Source organism: Aquila chrysaetos, chromosome 9, assembly GCF_900496995.4.
Source record: "Aquila chrysaetos chrysaetos chromosome 9, bAquChr1.4, whole genome shotgun sequence".
Taxonomy (NCBI): Eukaryota; Metazoa; Chordata; class Aves; order Accipitriformes; family Accipitridae; genus Aquila; species Aquila chrysaetos.
In genome coordinates this window covers 6766882-6785614 of record NC_044012.1, presented here as the reverse complement: position 1 = coordinate 6785614, position 18733 = coordinate 6766882, and the positions used below count along the sequence as shown (strand labels likewise).

The 18733-nt window shown below is 44.9% G+C and overlaps 1 long non-coding RNA gene across 1 annotated transcript in view; it reads right to left on the bottom strand.

Annotated features, from left to right (window-relative positions):
- The window catches only part of LOC115345474, a 182445-nt gene that overhangs the window by 10544 nt on the left and 153168 nt on the right, over nucleotides 1-18733 (bottom strand). The window lies entirely within an intron of this gene.

The following is an 18733-nucleotide window of genomic DNA, read 5'->3' as shown; positions in this document are numbered from 1 at the left end:
TCTGCCCCACCATCATTATGCCCTCTGTCTGAAACCACTCCAGCATTTTTTTCTTCAGATGAGGAAAGAAACAAAATAAAGCAAGCCAGTTCTTCATCCTTTGTCTCCAATTTTTTTTGCAGTAATATTTTTATTGGATTCCTGCTTGCCTGATTAGTTATTTTATACATTAGATTTAGCATAGAATTTTATATTCTTTTATCACATACACTTTTCCATTTGACAATTTAGATGTGTATCTATCTCATGGTTAGCAAATCTAAAATAAATTTCTTTTTGCAGTTTTCCAAACAGTCCTCCACATTTAAGCCAAGAAGAACCTGAAAATTAATGCAATTGTAACAAGGCAAAAAAGGCATTATTCAGAACTTGTGGTGAGCAGAGATCAGGTCAGATGCTCAGTAGTGAATCTGCTCCAGTTTGCTTTGAAGCATCCATTCGTGTATGTGGACTTGATAGTAAAATGCGTAAAAATGGATCTCCTAAAGAACTTCTAAAACAATAAATTCATAGTTAAATCTGTAACCACAGTTAACCTGCTGGAGTGACATTGGTGGCTGTCACGAAATTTATTTGCAAACTGCCTTAAAGTCTGTGCCTTATATCATTGCACATTGTCATGGCTTATGAGGATCCACAATACAGACAGAAACTCCTATAGACCACTAACCATTAGGAAAATAAGTTTTCAGATTTTGTTGACTGCCCTAAGGTAAGAATCAATGACTTCAGCTTTCTAAATTCTGGAAATCTGAATGCCTCTACAAAAGCCAGTAGATGAAACAAACAAGCAAAAAGCCCCATAATATTAGAGACTGCCACGGTCGCTTTAAAAAGTTCACTGAACTAGCAAGAATATCATCCAGTCCTCCTTAAAATTAGTTCTTGGCTCCTGATATCTGTTAACATATTTGATATATTTTCCCTGATGACCCTGGATGCATCTGGAGGTTGGTGCTCCAGAGTTCCTGGCTATCTTTATTGTCCCTAACTCACTTTCTCTCCAAATCTCTTCCTCCGTGCCAACAAAAATATTTCTAGTCCTTCTATCTTCAGCAGCTCACTCTATCAATGCATAACAGATGGACAGTCTTTTCTGCTGAAGAGTGGGACCAAGTGCTTTTGCTGGCTGACAACGGGCTGGATGAGTGTGTTGAAGTGATTGCAGACCAGGATAAACGAAAGATTTGCAGAGAACAGGAGAACATCTTAAAACTATTCATGACAAGGGTTTGCAAGGTGGCTTACTAAAAAAGAACCACGTGAGCAAACATTTACACTTGAAAAACCTCTCGCCCCTAGGGAAGCTGTGAATATTTTGGTGGAGGAGTTTTTTGTTTGCATTTTGCAGATGGCTCTGAGGGCACCGCTGAGCCCCTGCGTCACCATTTCCCACCACCAGCACGTCTCGAGCTCCACCAGAGTTTCTCTCAGGCATGCTTGTTTCCTGTGCTTTTCTTGAAATTTCCCTCCTTGACATCTACGGCTGAAATCTCGTCCAACTTTGCTGCTTCAAGGTCCTGGTGCTGCCGCTTCTCGCTGGGAAGGGTACTCTGCTTGCCAGTGCAGACCCCAGGGCATGCCACTGCCCGTCGGCTTTTTCCTTCCCTTCTGCTGTCACTACCTCTGAAGCTGCCACTTACGTCTAAACCCAAGCATATGCCATCAATGAACCTCTCATATTCATTGATCTTCCTGAGCACATCAACCTGTCTCTCTAAATCTGCGCTCTGATTTTTCAAGTAATAGAAAGAATCCCTCTGGATAACCACATAATCATCTCCTTTTGGCTCCTGGTCAGGCTGCCTTGCTCGTTCTTGCTCTCTCTCTCTCTCTTTTCTGAATGAGGAAGGTGATAAAAATGCTGCCTTCCCAATTCAGTCTTCTGCAAGGCTTCCTGGGTGCCTTACCAGACCCTCTTGGCTTCCAGCTCTTTGAAGCTGAATGAATAATATTCCTCTGAGTTTCTATTATCTGCAAACTACCAATTAAACAGAACCAGCAACCCAAGATAAAAGTCTAGCCTTGGCGAAATCCACAGCGAAACGGACTCAGAAAGCCCAGGGTATTTTTACGTATGCAACTGATGGAAAGTTAGAGATGCAGAGCAGGAGGTGGGGGGAGATGCCAGGTATCCCCGTCCTTATCAGGGCTCAGATACCCATGGAATAACTCTGTAATTGCTGTGGGACTGCAGGCTAATTATTATATAATTATATAATTATATACAGTTATTTATATGAGGGGAAGAGGTCAAATTTAGCACATTATCATAAATTCACAAATCAGGAGCTTTATTTTAAAATCTTTGACTGTGTGGCCTTTGATCTTTGAACTGTTTGGTAACTTCAAGCATCATTACCCCATAATGTGCTAGAATGTGCAATTAGTGTGAGTACAATTATATACGGTACGATATTTGTATCGTGTTTAATCCAACTGGTCTGTGAATTTGTATGCTCTGAATAATAATGAAATCCAGGTTTAATTATCGATTTTTAAAAAATGCTTTTAATATTCTGATACTGATGCAGCTAAACATCAAAGAGCGTAAATATAACATGAAACTGTACAGCTATTAGGCTAAAATGTGACGTTACCCATCCGTCTTTGCTTTTTTCCACTGCACCTACCAGTATAGCATATAAGTGATATGATTTATTTATCTTGTTTATTTAGAATTAAATAATAAATAAAAGGACTCCTGCGCAAGGCTGGAGAAACCCTACCGCGCCGTCGATAACGCGACGCGATCCCAGCCGCATTAGCGCAATCCTTTCGGCAGGGATTCAGCCAACAAGTCGCCTCCAGGAACAACCTTCCTGCCTTCTCCTGAGTGGGAAAGCAGCCCCGCAGCCCTCTCCAAACCCGGCATCTTCCGCGGAGGGGCTGGAAGATGCCCCACCGTGGGTTATTTCTGACCCAGACCCAGTCCCCATCCCTGGGGGGGGGGGGGGGGGGTTGCTGCCGGCTGCCCCCTCCCTCCCTCGGCGGCGGGAGCCAGGCCGGGCACCGCTGCTCGTGGCAGCAAAAGGGTCACGGATCAGCTTCCAGCAGCCGCTCGGCCATACAGGCCACGTAGCACTTCTTAATGAGAGCTTATTTATTTAATTTCTTCACACTTAGGTCTTTATCGGGGCTGCCTTTGAGGCTCTGCCGAGGGCCGGCTCGCTCCCCCAGCTGTGGCGGTGGGCCCGCAGCCTCTCCGGAGCAGAGAGCCGGCGCGTGGGAATCTCGTCTCACCTTCGACAGGCCTTCAAGGCTTCCAGGTTTCACGGGGCTAGGGTGCAGGACTGCAAAAACGCGTGCCGACCCCGCACAGCAAAGCACTTCAGCGTGTGCTGAAGCACGGGCGTGCGAGGGTGCGCTCTGACCGGGATTATTCTTGTGCTAAGCACATGCGAAGAAGCTTCTCCAGGTTACTGCCACAACGTTCAGCATGGTGTGAGACTTCGGTGACGGAATTTGGCGTAAAAGAGAAAGTGGATGCCTTTATTTTTATGTTTGTCTAGGTGTAAAATTTTCATCAACTCTTCTTTTTCTTTTTTTTTTTTTTTTTGCTATGGTACTTTTTACTGTTGTTTGACACAGCCAGCAAGATAACTGAACAGATAAGTTCTTCTCAAGTGAAATGAAACAGAAATAGCATCTGTCCACAAAAATCAATTTAGAAACTACCTATATATTTTTGGGCTCAGACAATGGGTATGTCCAAAACCATGCCTTCTAAAACCCTTTAAGTGTAAAAAGAAGAAAAAAATAATAATACCTGGATGTGAGCTATCATCCATCAATCAGGAAAACTCACTCAGACTCAGGTGCATGAGCCAAAATGAACTTCAGATTGAAATGGATGGGAGACAGGCTACGTTGTCTGATTTGCTTGGGTTACTTCATTATTAATCTCTTTGCTTCCATTTATTTTAATGATCATAGCCAAGAAAGTCTCATTTACGGAGACCACTTTTTTTTTTTTTTTTTTTTTTTTTTAAAGAACTACTTTACGCCATGGTTCAAAGCCACACTGTGCTCTTTTTCTTCACAACTGCCAAGAGTAGGGCTGCTTTCCTCGCAGCTGCTCCAGTTGTATGTAAAACACGTCCTGGTGCCTTGACCCGTGGAGAGGGTTGGTCCCGCAGAGTTTGCATTCGGGAGCCCAGCCAGGTCCCCGGTCACGCACCCCTCTTTGAGGGGAAAGTTCTCCCTGCATTGCACTAGCAGACAGTGAGAAAACTCCGGGATGGATAACGTACAGGTTAAAAAACAGAGTTTATCGGAATAGATGCTAATGGGTTTGGCCTCCGTGTCTGTGATAGAGGATGAGAGAGATATACTTCAAACTTGCTTTGTCTCATCGCTGTCGCCGCTCCTCCAGCACAGCCGCCTACTTCTCCTTGTGTCCCGTCCTGTCCCCCCCAAACAAAACTCAGGCAGCCGAGTGGGTTTTCCTAAATGAGATACACCTAATTAGTAGCTAGTCATAGACTTGCTGATCAGACAGATTTTCAGCCCTTTGTTTATTACCCGGCATATGCATCCGTAGCGCATTTTTACAAGTAAATATACACATTTCATTAAAAGCACCGTCTCCTCTGCTGCTTCCATCGCTTTGTTCTGTAAAAGACTCTTGTAAGTATTCTTGTTTATTCCCTCAGCCAAAAGGAAAAAAAAAAAACCCCACTTCCATTATTATATTAATGCAATTTCAACTAATTAATGAATTATTTTCCAGAGTTATATTTATAATTTGTAGCGAGTATGCATAGCAGTAGAGCGAAGCACTGTGCGCCTTGCAGCTTTTTATGATCAGTGAGCGGGAGCATGGTCCAGTTTGACCTGGTACAGGAAGCCTGCCGCAAGGCGAGCGTGGAGAGTTGCACCACTGGTGTGGGAAGGAAACCTAATCTCGGGGAGCGTATGAAACCCTGTGAATGCCTGGGGCTGGTGGGAGGCCGACGGGAGGGCTGCAACGCCTTGTATTGACCGTCTGCAGGGCTGGGGCTCCGGGGGTTTCCTCCTCCAAGGGTAGCTCAGAGGGGATCGGCGACTGCCAGGCGGCTGCCGTGCCTGGGGATGAATTCATCGTCCCTGCCAGCTCACCTGGGCAGCAGGTAGGTGCTGTGGTACCCGTTTTACAGTCGCAGAAGCTGAACTCCCGTAGGAAAGCAAGGTAAATGCTTTGCCCAAAGCCACACTGTAATTCACTGCCAAGGCCGGGATTAGACCCCTAGAGTTTTTTGTCCCGGTATCTTTCTCCAAATGCCATAAATACTTCACTACGGCAGCAATATTTTGAAGTCTTGCAGGGCTCTGATGCATGCAGATGTCTCAGTCAGACTGCAGCGCTGTTTGTCTTCAGAGCCTGCAAAATTAGGGATGCATAAACATTGCTAACGGCTCTCTGCGAGGCAGAGGGTACTTGCACTTTGTTACATCTGCAATCAAATTTGGTCGTTCAAGTTTAGAAAGAATTCTTTTCTTTCTCTAACCTGGCAGCTCCTACTACTTTCCTTTCCCATGACTGTAAAATTTGTTCAATCCCTTAAGGATAACTGCTGAAGCAACATCTAACAAATTCCACACCGTGTCCAGAAAGAAAGACCAGACACGTGCGTGGTGCAATGCAACGGCTGATCTGAATAAAGGTCATTTAATACGAGACAGGTAACAGTCCCCACACTGCTGGCAGCAGCGAAACGCTGCCGCTGTGATGGCTGGAGGCATCGAGCCTCTTCGTGTGAGCTCTCCTTCACCCAGATGTGAAGCCCCCTGTTAACCTTCATAACATCAGCCATCTTATTTTGCTTCTTAAGGCATCAAAAAGCCTCTTCACATAAACAGGCAATGGTACGCTTTCCCCCAATGACCTTGTTCTCTGGGTGCTCTGCAACAAGAGCAAAAGAGAGGGGAAAACGTTGTCGGTTCGGTGCAAACTGGATTAGGGGAAGGAAATAACAGCAAGCTCTACTTCTGTACAGTTTTATCATCTACGGTCATAAAATTGAGGATAAAATGATGCTTGCAGAGACAGAAGTGTGAGTTTCTTTAAACAGCAGTATCCGGAGAAAGTGCATTAGTGTAATTCGTCTCGACACACTCATGGTGAATCATATGCACAGCCTGCCCCTCCACCCAGGGACAATAGGGGCAGGATTTGGGCAGCTGGAGGAGCTGCCAAATTCCTCCTGCTGAGGAAATCCCTGGAGCCCCATGTGCTTGCTAAAGCCATCATGACGGGGATGGCCCTGCCTGCCCCGTGCACGTAACGAAATAAAAGCTTGGTGCTGGGAACAGTTCAGTGCAGAGGGAATCGGTGGAGCAGGGCTCTTCAGCACTGGGAATTTTCTGCCTTTGGGGGTAGAGGGCTCCTGTCATTTTGCCAAGATGAAAAGGAAGAAGCAGATTTATGGCTGGCTGTTGAAAGGCTCAAAGCAGCTCTTGCGGGGAGAAGCAGGACGGGAAAGGTAGCCCCACGGCAATGGATCACTGCATGCAGGGCAAAGGAGATGGCCAACATATGGGTGAAGCAGTTAAAGGTGAAGAATAAATTCAATTTATCACATGCTTCAGCCATTAGTTTTGCAGCTGATCATGTGGCTGTTATAACCATGTGTCTGCATGTCTGCATGTATAAAGGAGGTCCTGAAAGTTTTGTCAAATTCTAAATTATGAAGAAACTCAAGATTTGGTCAAGTTTCAGTTATGGTAGATATAGAGTTATTGAAAGTTTTAGTTACTTTACAGACTGGTCTTTTTTCTTCTTTCTTTTTTTTTTTTTTTTTTTTTTTTGTGTGTGTGTGTGTGTGTGTGTGTGTGTGGAACATGGGTTTGGCAAAGCCTTGCAACAGAGCTTTCTCCTATGAAAATCAACAGCCTGCCTGGCATACCTCACATATACTGTACTCAGAGTCTTACAACATAAGATTTACAAGCTCCCAGAAAGGGAGAGGCTCATTTAAGAACAGGCCATTACACACAAACATCAGGAAAAGCTGGAGGAAGAGGAGAAATAGTTTGTTTTAAGTATTGCTAAGCACCATCCGCGATTACGGAGGAAGTGTCTACAAGCCGCCAGCTGAAATTGCATCTCTACCATTTGGTGCTCAGTTTTGTAGGTTTTAACTGAGCGTTAACAATCATTGTGTAATTGAACACCTCGTTCAGTTCATTAGCTGATGGCTGTGCCGTGCTGTCAATGTGCAAAGTGCAAGCCAGGTGCTAAGTATTATAATTGTTTGTTTCCTCCCCAGCATTTAAACCGTTGGCGATTCCTGACCGCTGGAGAAGGAGATGGAAGCAGTTTGCTTTGCATGGGAACGATGAGGACAGCTATGACCACAACAGGAGCATCACACGTGGCCCAGACCATCGTTCCTCACTTGCTGGCCATCGTGGTTGGTGCTCTTTGCCCTTCTCTAATAGAAGAAAGCTCTAACCCTTCCATACTCCTCTCCCACTCTTGCCTGGTACTGCTCATCCCCCCTCCTGCTGCCAGTTTTCTTACTGGAAATCCCAGCTAACGGCAGTGGTTTTGCACTCCCGAGCCCGCCACTGTGTCTCCTGTGGTAAGAGCCAATGGTGTTTACTGAAGTACGACCTCCCCTAGACCTCTCCTGCCCACTGAGTGCTTTGTAAGCTGCAACTCTGGGGAAGCCCAGGAGGGTCAGCTGGTGGAAGGATGCTGAGTACGAGGGAAAGGTCCATCCAGCCTGGGCTGGGGCCTGTCCCAGGAGCAGCTGAGCACCATGTTGAACACAGAAAAGGTCACATTTCCCTCCTGGAAATGCCAGTGCTGCAACCTGGAGCTCGTCTTGTCCTTTCATTCGTTCCCAACATGCTAACTGCAGGTACAACAAGGAGACACAAAATCTGTGCCCTGCTCTTCACCAGACCTGCTCGGTGCAGGTCAGGGTTCAAAGGGTTCAGCTGTAGAAAGCTGACGTTTGAGACATTTTTGATGCCCTGATTGTCAAAGCCGGAGGCTCGGCTAGGTCCTGTCCCCACCACATGGCTGGTGCTCACCCAGCGCCTCAAAACACCCCCACCAGTGCCAGCTCAGCCTTCTGCTGGTGGCGTTACTTGATGACCCCTCGCCTTTGCAGGGAGCGTCTAAAATATGCAGATCTTGGAGTTTTCCTCCTTGTCTTTATTTAACTTAGATGCTGACCCACAGAGTGCTAATTAGCTCGATTCAAAACCAAGCTTAAAAAATGATAATGAGTTTACTGATTATCAGGTATGAAAATAAGGTCAGTCGAAAACATATCAGTGCTTTAATTAAACCTCAGTGAACTTCACAGAGAGAGATGGAATGACTATTAATGGCTCCTGTTTTTGCCAAACTTCCCTTCTGTGGCCTGTTACTTCAAGGTAGGGACTGTCCCCGTTTGTCACACTTCCGCTCATGTAAATTGCCTGAGCGAGACCGTACTCACTCACCTAAAAAGCTCTGCAGGATGGAGGGAAGGTAATAAGTATGTTCCTTGTGCCCACGGACAGACCTACTTTTTATTTTAGGGCAAACTATTGTCAGTCAGCAGCACGTCTTTGATTTTGTTGCTTCTGCACACTGATTTACTTTGCATACACAATGTCTCGCTCCATGTGGCTTATTTGTATTTTTGTCCAGGCTGCAACTAACATTATCTAACTGATATATGTGCACTTCTTTTGTTGCAGGCAAATTTAAGACCATTGGAACTGCAAGAGTGGATGAGACTAATGGTTCATCCAGTCTGGCCACTGGTTTCTGACTGGGCCATGTGCAAATCCCTGGGAGGGTGTGAAGGGAGGAGGGACAAGGAGCAGTGCTGGAGGGAATGGCTTTTCCTCCAAAAGGAAGAGCATCCCAAACACCGCATTCAATATCCTGCATGAATTTCATCAATTCATTTTTGAACCTGTATATACTTCTGGCTTCCGTGACTTTCTGTGCCAATGCACAGGTTAAAATTACTTCCTCTTCTTTTTTTTTTTTTTACAGGAACCTGACACACACACCAGCACTAAAACAAATGCGTTCTAGGTCTTTGTTCTGGTTTTCTTTCAATTCCTCAACTAATAATTCTGTAGTTCCAGCAGAAGATCTGGCAGTTCTTGGTTTTCCTCTGAGCTTTGGAGGCAGGGGCCACACAAAAGGAGAGCTCCCTGGAGAACTGAGCCCTCTTCACGGTGTTGCCACTGCAGTATCTTTGGGTATTTCTAAATGTCTGACATTTGTCCTACCTTCTGCCTATCAGTGAGAGTGTCCTTCATGATGACGCACCAGTAATCTGTAATTTGCCCACACTTGCAAAATACCCATACCCTCACTGCAAATGGCAAGCCACAAGCAGTTGCCTGCGACCACCAACTTATAGGTCACTAGTTAGGAACTGACTGACATGTAAAGGTTGACTCCTCTATATGGCTTAAAGAGAGGACTCAGTCTGTCCTTTCTCTGTCCTCTATGTAATCATTTCTCTTTGGGGAAAATGGGTCTAAAACAACCCTTTCAACCTGATAGCATTCTCTATTGACTTTTTTTTTCAAATAAGCAAATGGTCAGCACCAGTGCAAGCATAGGGAGAAGACACTGGTTTATATATGTATGTTCTGTGAAAGGTTAAAAAAATTCTAGTACGTGTTAGGAAGTGAACTGAACTGGAGTAACTCCCCTGAAATCACGTGCCACGCAGTAAGTCCTTTAGGGAAACATGCCTTGAGGAGCTTTTTGAGAACAACCTTTTTTTTCCATTCAGCAAGCTAATCTGAAAGTATATTTACAATATTGCATGTTAAACATGGAGCTATAATAAGAAATTAATAGTATAAAAGGTTTGGAGTGATAATTAACTTGCAAGAGCAAGAGGCTCTTCTCCAGCCTAAATACCACGATGAACAAAAAAAAAAAAGGCAGGGCACCCAAAGGGATTGGGTTATAATAAAGAGTGTTTTTACTCAAATATGTATCCATCTCCTTGGAAACTTGGTTTTTCTCTTCCTCAGATCACACCAAAGAGAAGAAGTCCCTGTGTGTGAAAGTTGCTGGAGTGCCTGTAACTCAGGCGAACCAGCCACGAAGGCAGACCCCATCGCGCACTGCCGTACACGCTGTGCCACGTCAACAGAGCAGGGCTATTTTTAGTGGTGCCGTGGCATTTTGCAGCTATTTTCCTGCAGCGGGTGGTCATTCTCATGAGGCAATGCCCTTACAGAGGGTGGAAGTAGCCCTCAAGCATAGCTCCCTGGCCCTGGGGCCAGGGAGGCAGGAGCACACGAGGGACACGTTGCCCTTTGCCACCTGCAAAAGGCGACACCGAGCTCTGAGACACCGTGCTTAGGTGTCTCAAACTGGGCACCAAAAGTAAATGGAATCTTTTGACCTTCGCTGCTATGATGTGCCTCATTTCCTCGTCTCCACAGCGGGGCTGATGTTTCCTCCTCTCATAAGAAGGCGAAATGTGTTCATTAGCCTCTGCGGAGCCCGTGTGTGATGGGGTAAGGGCAGGGCAGCAACGCTGAGGAGGAATTACATCGTGCAGAGAGCACGGCAGCATCTGAAGCCTTTCTAGATAAGGTCTGTGGCTACTTGTTGAGTGATAAGGACGAAAAGAAATATTGAGGGACTATGTATGCCCTGCATGAAATAATGAACCTGTGACTGGTGATGATGCAAACACGGGCTCATGCACACAAGGAAGACAACTTACAGTCCTGTAAGGAAGCAAAACTGAGGCATTTAAGCCCTTCAGTTTTCAATGCTGGTGTTCTTTTGACATGTTTGGGTTTGGGTTTTTTTTCGTTTCAGATACTTTATCATATATGAAATGGGTGCAGACTTCTTATGGGCAAAGGGATCTTCGGGTAACCATCTCATCTCCGTATCCATCCCAGTACTGCAGACAGGAGACTTTGGCTTTGCAGTTCCTGCATGCAACTCATGATGTCTTCACAAAGTGTAGCATTTTTTTGGAAATGAAGGTAGACTCTTTGCACAGTCCTTACAGGATGGGAGAGCCCATCCCTTGGTAACTTAACCCATAAAAGACTGACTTCTTTCTTTATTAAAAAACCTTTTCCTTGTTTTTATTTTGAACTTGCCCAGCTTCCCTTTGTCAGCTAAACCAAAGGGTATTAGATCTCCTGGCAGCTGTAATAGGTGAGCATGCACAGGGTAACCTTTCTACAGCATGGAACTGAGCCTATGAAGTATTAAGTGCCTTCAAGGTCCACTAAAATCAATGGGATTGAAGAATGCCATATCCTTGAAGGGCTGGGCCCCCAGGGATGGCTTCTTCTGGGATTCACTGATTCTGAAGACAGGCAAAATAAAATATTTAAAGCAGCCTGACAGGCACAGGCTAAATTCTTTTCCTTTTGTGCTGAAACATAATTTTTTTAATATGCCCTGAGCATGCTGTGAAAGCAATCTTTCTACATGTTTCCTTAGTGGGGAGTGTTTGCTCTCTGTGCTCATCAGTCACAAACACTGTGACTGATACGGCCCCAAAGCATGAGGAAAGTTTAACTTCTATAATACAACATTTTTTAGACTAAGATAGAATTGTTTGTGGAAGAAGAAGAGCCTATCAGGTACCTATGATGGGAAAGGGTTACTACAGGGACATACATCAGCAGTATGTACTTTACATTCTTAGTCCATTGGTTTCTACAGCAGTTCTTGTTCACAGTAATGTGAGGCAGTTAATATGGGATCTGAACACCACTGGACTGATAAGCCTTTATACTGACTTGCAAAAGTAATTTTCAGTAATCTTTGAGGGGAAAAATTGCATTCAGTGGGGGGAAAAAGAAAAAAAAAAAAGCAAGCCATTCGTGCATCCTATTTTATTGAGTATGCAAGTAATAGACTATGCAGAAATTGAACTTTTGATCCATTAGGCTGTGCATAGGGACAAACCGCTGATGAGTTACTGTGAGAAAGTTAGGCTTCCAAACAGAAAAGTTTCACAGTATTTTTCCAAAACCTCGTTTGAAAATGAGATGCCAATATTACCGTTTAAATGCAAACTTACATTAGAAAGGCTGGGAACAAGGTTCCCGATCCAAGGCTCTGCTCTCACATATCACACTCCCACTGCCACAATTAGTCATTCTCAAACTAACTTTTTTTGAGACTATTGTGCAAGGCAGTGGTAATATCCTTTCCTAAAAGTTTAATGAACAGAACTATCCGTGTCTGCTTTGCTCCAACGATTGCTTCATACCCTGAGCCAGGCCAGGCAAAATAGATAACTTCCAAACCATTTTAATTTTCTTGACAGAAAGATGGTTCAATTCCCAACCAGGCCTAATCACCGTATATTTCTTCTAAATCCCTAGCCCTCATGAGTTCAGTACAACCACGTATGATTATTTGTGGCTGTTTATTGCTACGGCCTTTCACCTAACAAAAGTTTCTCAGATTCAGATGAGCACCATGGTAAAAGCTTTTCTTCTGCTAGAGGTGGACTTCTTTGCAGGGTCAAGTTTGAAAAACACCATCAGGAGAGACACGGGTGAACCTCATCGGCCCCGTGTGTGTGCTGAAGTCACAGATTTCAGGGAGCTTCGGCCACGTTTCCCAAAGCATCACAGGTCCAGAGGGACAGATTGCTGAGGTTAATTGCAGTTGGTAGTTCGACACCCAACTGCTAGGTAGCTACCACCCAATATAGTCTCCACCCCCAAGGTGATGGGCTTCCTGGGCACTTCACGAGGAGAGAGAGGTCCCTGAGGAAGGAGTTGCCAAAAGACACTGAAAAGTGGCCAGAATGACCTGTCCTGCTGTGCTGAAGAGGGCTAGGAGAGCTTCTGTATTTGGAATAACAGTGGCAGTGGGCTCCCCAGCATCCCTGGGGAGTTGCAGTCCCTCCCAGGGCAGTGCCTGTCCCCACCAGAGCCCCAGGTGACCTCACACCAACTTCACATGCTCCGAAATCGGCCACGTGGCTCTTCTATATCTCACAGCCATGAGCCCGTGGGAGAAGAGTGATGACTGCAAACCCCCTGCAAAGACCTCGCCACGCCGCACCTTGCCTGCCACCCACTGTCCCCGCTCAGGCAGCACCTCCTGCCCAGGACCTCGGGGATCCCCTCTTCGGCTTCTCCCCCACCTATCACACGGGGTCTGGAAACTCATTGCTGAGCTGCGGCTTCAGCCCCGGGGCACTTAAGACCATTTGTTATTATTCTTGGCATTTGTGTCTAAACACTTCAGACTCCTGAGCCCAGTAGTGCAACTGTAATAACAGTAACGCCTAAATCTCTTTAAAACCTAGCGAGAGGCAAGAGATGGGGACGATAGTGAGGCAGCAAGGAGTAGTCGGACAAGCCCAGAGGGGCTCAGGCACGAAGAAGGCTGGGCTGGCAAATGCCGAGACCCTGGGCAGAAGCATCCTAGAGGGGCCACGGCTCTCCAGGAGGGAAGCACCAGAGAAAACACTCAAGCTGTCTAAGACATGGGCTACAGCAGCAGAGCTTCCACCTACCGTACCAAACACCAGCCTGAAACAGAAAGGGATCTGAAACACACAGAAAGCCCTGGCTTTGCATATTTGAAATAAGTCATTATTCAGGCTTTCCAGCTTCCAATCTCTCAGAATTCTGCTCAAAGAAAAACCTTTGCACTAATCCTCCTCCTCCATCATTATGCAATATTGCTTAGGGTAAAGGAAGTTTCCTTGCTCTTTTCTAAATATACAATTCTGTGGTTAGAAAATTAGAGAAATGACACGGCCGACCTTCCTAAATGCGAAGGGCTCATTTGGGGAAGCATACAAGTCATCTGCTGCAGCAGACCCTTATCACTTTGTGGTAGGCAATTGCAAAACGCTTCTCTTAGCCAGAGTCACATTGGGTTTAAATTGAGCTAGACAAGGGAACCACAAAGAGGGCTTGTGGGTATCTGCGCTGCTAAAAGCATGGGGCCTGGCACTGGAGTGCTGTTAGTTAAAACAGTAATTTGTCAAGGAAAAAGGAGTGGAGTAGCCTGCAATGCGAATGTCATGTGCTGTTTTTCAGACACGCGGCTTTGTGTAGAAGACGAAGAAAATAGTCGGTGACCATTTTAAACTCTGCAACCACTCCCAGTGCAGCGGGAGTTAACGCTGTGTCAGAATTTCCATTAATGCCTCTGTTTTTGCAGGGGCTGTAAAAATGTGCTTGAGGCAAAAACTTGTGATTCAGCGGCTCAGCTGAAGAGTTAACTTTTCTTTTTATATGCATTCATTTTCAGAGTGGTGATTTATAATAATTTTCGTACAGATCTATATATAGTTCTGGTGTGGTGAAAGAGGGAGCTGGGGAGGGAGGTGATGCAAAGCCTCATGCCCAGCTGCCTGGTGTTGCTGTTAGAGAGAGACCGGCCAAGAGACTTGGGGTCTCCAAGTGGCTGGTGTAGGCAGGACTTAGCATCCCAAGGGCCAGTGACACTGCTACCTAGAGGAAAAGAAGCCAAACTCGAGCTTCTTTTCTACTTAGATGGCAGCCTGGGATAAAACTTGCATGAGGAACCAAGGCATGCTCTCCTTTTGCCCCAGGGAGTATCCCACCTGCCTATACCCAAGGTGCATTGCCTTCATACACGTAGGAGAGGGACAATGAATGATTACAATTATTTCTCCAACAGATTTCTTTCCTGTGTGGGTTGGCACCTGCGTGGTTTTTCTGCAGTTGCCATTCCTGATTCTAAGAGGGAACTCTTCAGGCAGAGCTGTGCCAAAATTCTCTATGACAAACCTTTGGAGGTAAATGGAAGCCCTTGCAATGTGGGATCATACAAAGGACCAGGTTCTTAACCTTGCAGTAGCCGATTAACAGAAGCTCGGACAGCCCTGCTATCCTCTGCTATATAACCACGCTGGGTCCCCCATACCTCAGGTGGGATGGCTGGGCAATGGGCTTGTCACTCCTCCTGTTGCCCCTTGGACTAAGGAGTTACTGCTGGGCAAAATGGCCTCTGACGTCTGGCAAATCGCTGACTATCTGTACAGCCCATCTGGGCCATAGGTAGCCTGGGACACCTCAAGCAGCTCGGTGTATCTTTAATACAGTTTCTTCAGTAAGATCATACCGTCTTTTACAACAGCTCCACTAATTAGTGCAGCCAAGTGCCAGCAACCGGACAGATTTACAAGGACATAGTATTGCCACTCTCCTCCCTTGTCTGTATCTTACAAGTTGAATCTCATGTCCTTTCCCTAAATAGCACGTTAGCCCATGTTGTCCCACATTATCTGAGGTTATTTTCCCTCAAAATGTTTTCCATACAAAGAAAAATACAGTTATTTTTATCCATTTTCAGAAAAGGTTTCCTTTTTTCTTAGGTCTTTCAAGAAAATAGGCTCCTAGCAGGTATTTATCATGATAGCTAAATTAGCCAGTACCTTTAATACTTGGAGCACAGAAAATCACTTCATCAGCTGCACAATTTGAGCTTACTGGAGAAGACTTTTAAGAAAGAATGAGAATGAAACCTAGAATAACCATTTCTTTCCCCTTGTCCCTTTGAGGCACCAAAGTTCAAGGTATTTATTTTTTTCCTTGTGTACTAAGAAATCTGTGATGGCGGTTAATTGAGCGCTAAAAGCCTATGCAACTGCAGTTTCACTAAGATGCTGTATTATTTTTTTACCTCCACTCCTAAACTGCTACGAGACAAAACAGGACAGAAGCGACTGTACTTCGGTGATGGGAGAGATGATTCTGTACTGAAAGAAGCAGCATTCTTGTGAAAACAGGAGTATGATCACATAGTCTGGCTCTTACATGGTCCCTGTGCATAACAGCTAGATGCCAAAATTATTCAACAAGAGCTGAGGAAGAACCTACCCTGCAAGGGCATCATGCAAGGCCACCATATAGAGGTGTGTGTTGACTTTCTTGGGTGAACATTACCAGGACGAGGTGCCTCTGTAGCTCCTCAGACTTTTGCCTTTGGAGGAGACTACAGGCAGCCCTCAGTAGATGCTCAGACTTGTTCTGCAGTCAACACAAGGTAGGCAGAAAGGTAGCATGAAATCACATTTATTACCATTACCGGGTCACGCTCTCCCTGCAATGCCTGTTCAGGATTTGAGCCAGTCAGCGAGGGTATGCTCGCAGAAGTGGTGAAGGTGGCAACTGGACATGTGCAGCTACGTAAGGGTGAATATAGCCAAGACACAGACGTCCATCTATGGCAACCCTCTGCCGCCCGTGAAAAACTAAATATTTAAAGTTGTCGCTCCAATTTAAAGACAGAAATACATATGTAGTAAAAAACACTCTATATGGAAAGCCCTTACAAAACACCCTTTGGTTTCCATGAGAGGATGATCTCACTTGCAGCTTAAAAGAATGTGTTAGGATGAAAGTTGCTACCTGCTCGTAAGATGCCTTTTGCTGCCCTCTTCCATAGAACTAACATGGGTGCAAATTCAAATGTCTCTGTGCATGCACTGTGCCTGATCAATCAGTTATATGTCAAGATGGCAGGCATTAGTGAAATAGTGATTAATTAATAATGAAAATATTTTCAAAAACTTTCCCTACTTCCAATTTTTAATCTGCTTTTCTTACAAATAAGTCAGTAGTTGAATGCTGCAAAAATGAATTTTTTTTTTCAAGGATCTCTGATTACCTACTTTGTGTTTTTCCAGCAGGTTGATGTAACTGGCTCTGGCTCTAGAAGACAGCACAGCCTTTGATCATCTCAGTTCCTTCATTATTACCTGAGGGAGCCATCAGGAACTCTCTCTCATGTCCAAAAATTATCTAGCCTATCTTCTTGGATTTCTTTATTCAGTGAATTAGTTTTCAGAATTATTCATATTTGTTAAGAAGAATCACTGGCACTGCACTACATGGTTAGGTTTCCCCTAAGCTATGTCAGCTCACAACCTTGCAAGGTGTTCAAAATGTGCATCTCCTGCTGTGTAACCCATGAGAGATGAAAGCCCCTGCTGCCCCTTGCGCTTGGAAAAACTCAGGCAATACCCCCAAATTGGTGCGCTTGGGTTCCTCAGATGATGGTAGAACATGGCAAGGTAAGATATTTGGCCCCTCTATCCCTTCAAATCATCCACCTAGCACTTCAGGAGGCTCAAGATCTTCTGCAAAGGTTCCTGAAATGGATCCTGCTAGCGTGGTCATAGCACTTCACTTACTACCGGTTTGTTATTTCCTGGGAGCAAAGCCTACAGGGCTGGGCCTTCTGCTTGGCACAAGTGGGCATGGCCAGCTCCTCACAAATATGTTGCTTCAGCAGTACAAATCACATTAGACCCAAAGACAGGGATTATTGGACACTTTTTTCTAGTGCCCATAAACTGATCATGATAAATGATGGTCAGACATTTGCACTTTCCTATTTCAAGAAAGAGGACACAAAAGATGAAGTCTTCAGCTTCAGTTCAAGGTTTGGAGGACATGAAGTTCTTGCCATTCACCTGTGCGCCCCCAGCCTCCACGTTGCTGCTACTAAGTACTCATCCACCCCTTCTCGCTGCCAGGACGCTTGTGCTGCACCTTCAGTTTGATTCATTTACCTGCCAGGGACTGGAGGCTTTTCACCAAAGCCTTTCTCCTCAAAAATCCACGTTCTCTTACTAGTTCACATCAAAACTGTATTATTTCCTTGGTGAGCCAGTTGTACCAACACTTGTTTCTATGTATGTGGCCTACTGCTCTAACATCCGCACCTTTTCTCTTTAGTACCTGGGTTCAAAAGCAACTTTCAGCAGGGTGACACAGGAGACCCGTGTTTGTTTTCCAACCCTAACAGACATCCTGTACGCCCTTGGGTCATGCAGCCGCTCTCGGCCTCCTCCTGTTTACAACAGCATAACACATGATTCGTTCCATTTTGCCTACCGCACTGCATCCTCTCTCTATTCCTCCTCCTCCACCTTTCCCTCTCTCCTTTGTAATCGGACTCCCTCGCACCCAACAAACTGCAGGGATATGGGCTTCCTGAAGCTCCTGAGATATAAATAAATAACACACACACAAAAAAAGACAACGAGTTGGTATATGGCTAAGCAAAGGCAGTTTTGTTTCTCAGCAGGTTTGTGTGAGCTGTTTCTGGTTTCAGTTCACATGGGTTCTTTCACCTTCTGAGTTTCTCTTTGACGTTCAGGTTTCTGCCTTTTTTTCCACCTGAGGCCAAAAAAAAAAAAAGCCAGGTTTGCTCAAAAGCCACACCATTTCTTTAAAGTTAAAAAAGCTCTTAATTCTAGAATGGGACCATTTCTAACTTGACAGTTTCTTGTTTGTTCAATACTCAACATTCTGATACTAGCTGTTCCTATTAAAAGCAGTTATGCTCAGAGTACAAGGACATTAGTGCATGTACCTGCCTGTCATCAACCATCTTTGCTTATGACTAAAACCAGAACATGTACAAAAATAGAAGCACCAAAATTCATCCTCGAAATGAAACAATTACAGGGAGAGTTCAAAACTTCATGCTGAGGTTCTTCTAGGCCTTCCACAGAATAGATTTCATTATCTTAATAAACAGGGAGCTGACATCAGTACAGACTTCTACATTCAAGCTCTGTTTGGCACGACTGTTGTCTTTGGTGTGGTTTCATTTTATTTTGATTTTGTACCAATGTTTAATGCAGCTGCTACTGTTCTGCACATAGTTAGGCGTAGGTGCAAATTATGAAGCATAATTAATTGCCCATTAATGAGTTTTTGCAGAGGATTGGACTCTAAATGCTAATCTGTGTTTCAGAAAGAAGGCCAAATGATATTCACACTGCTT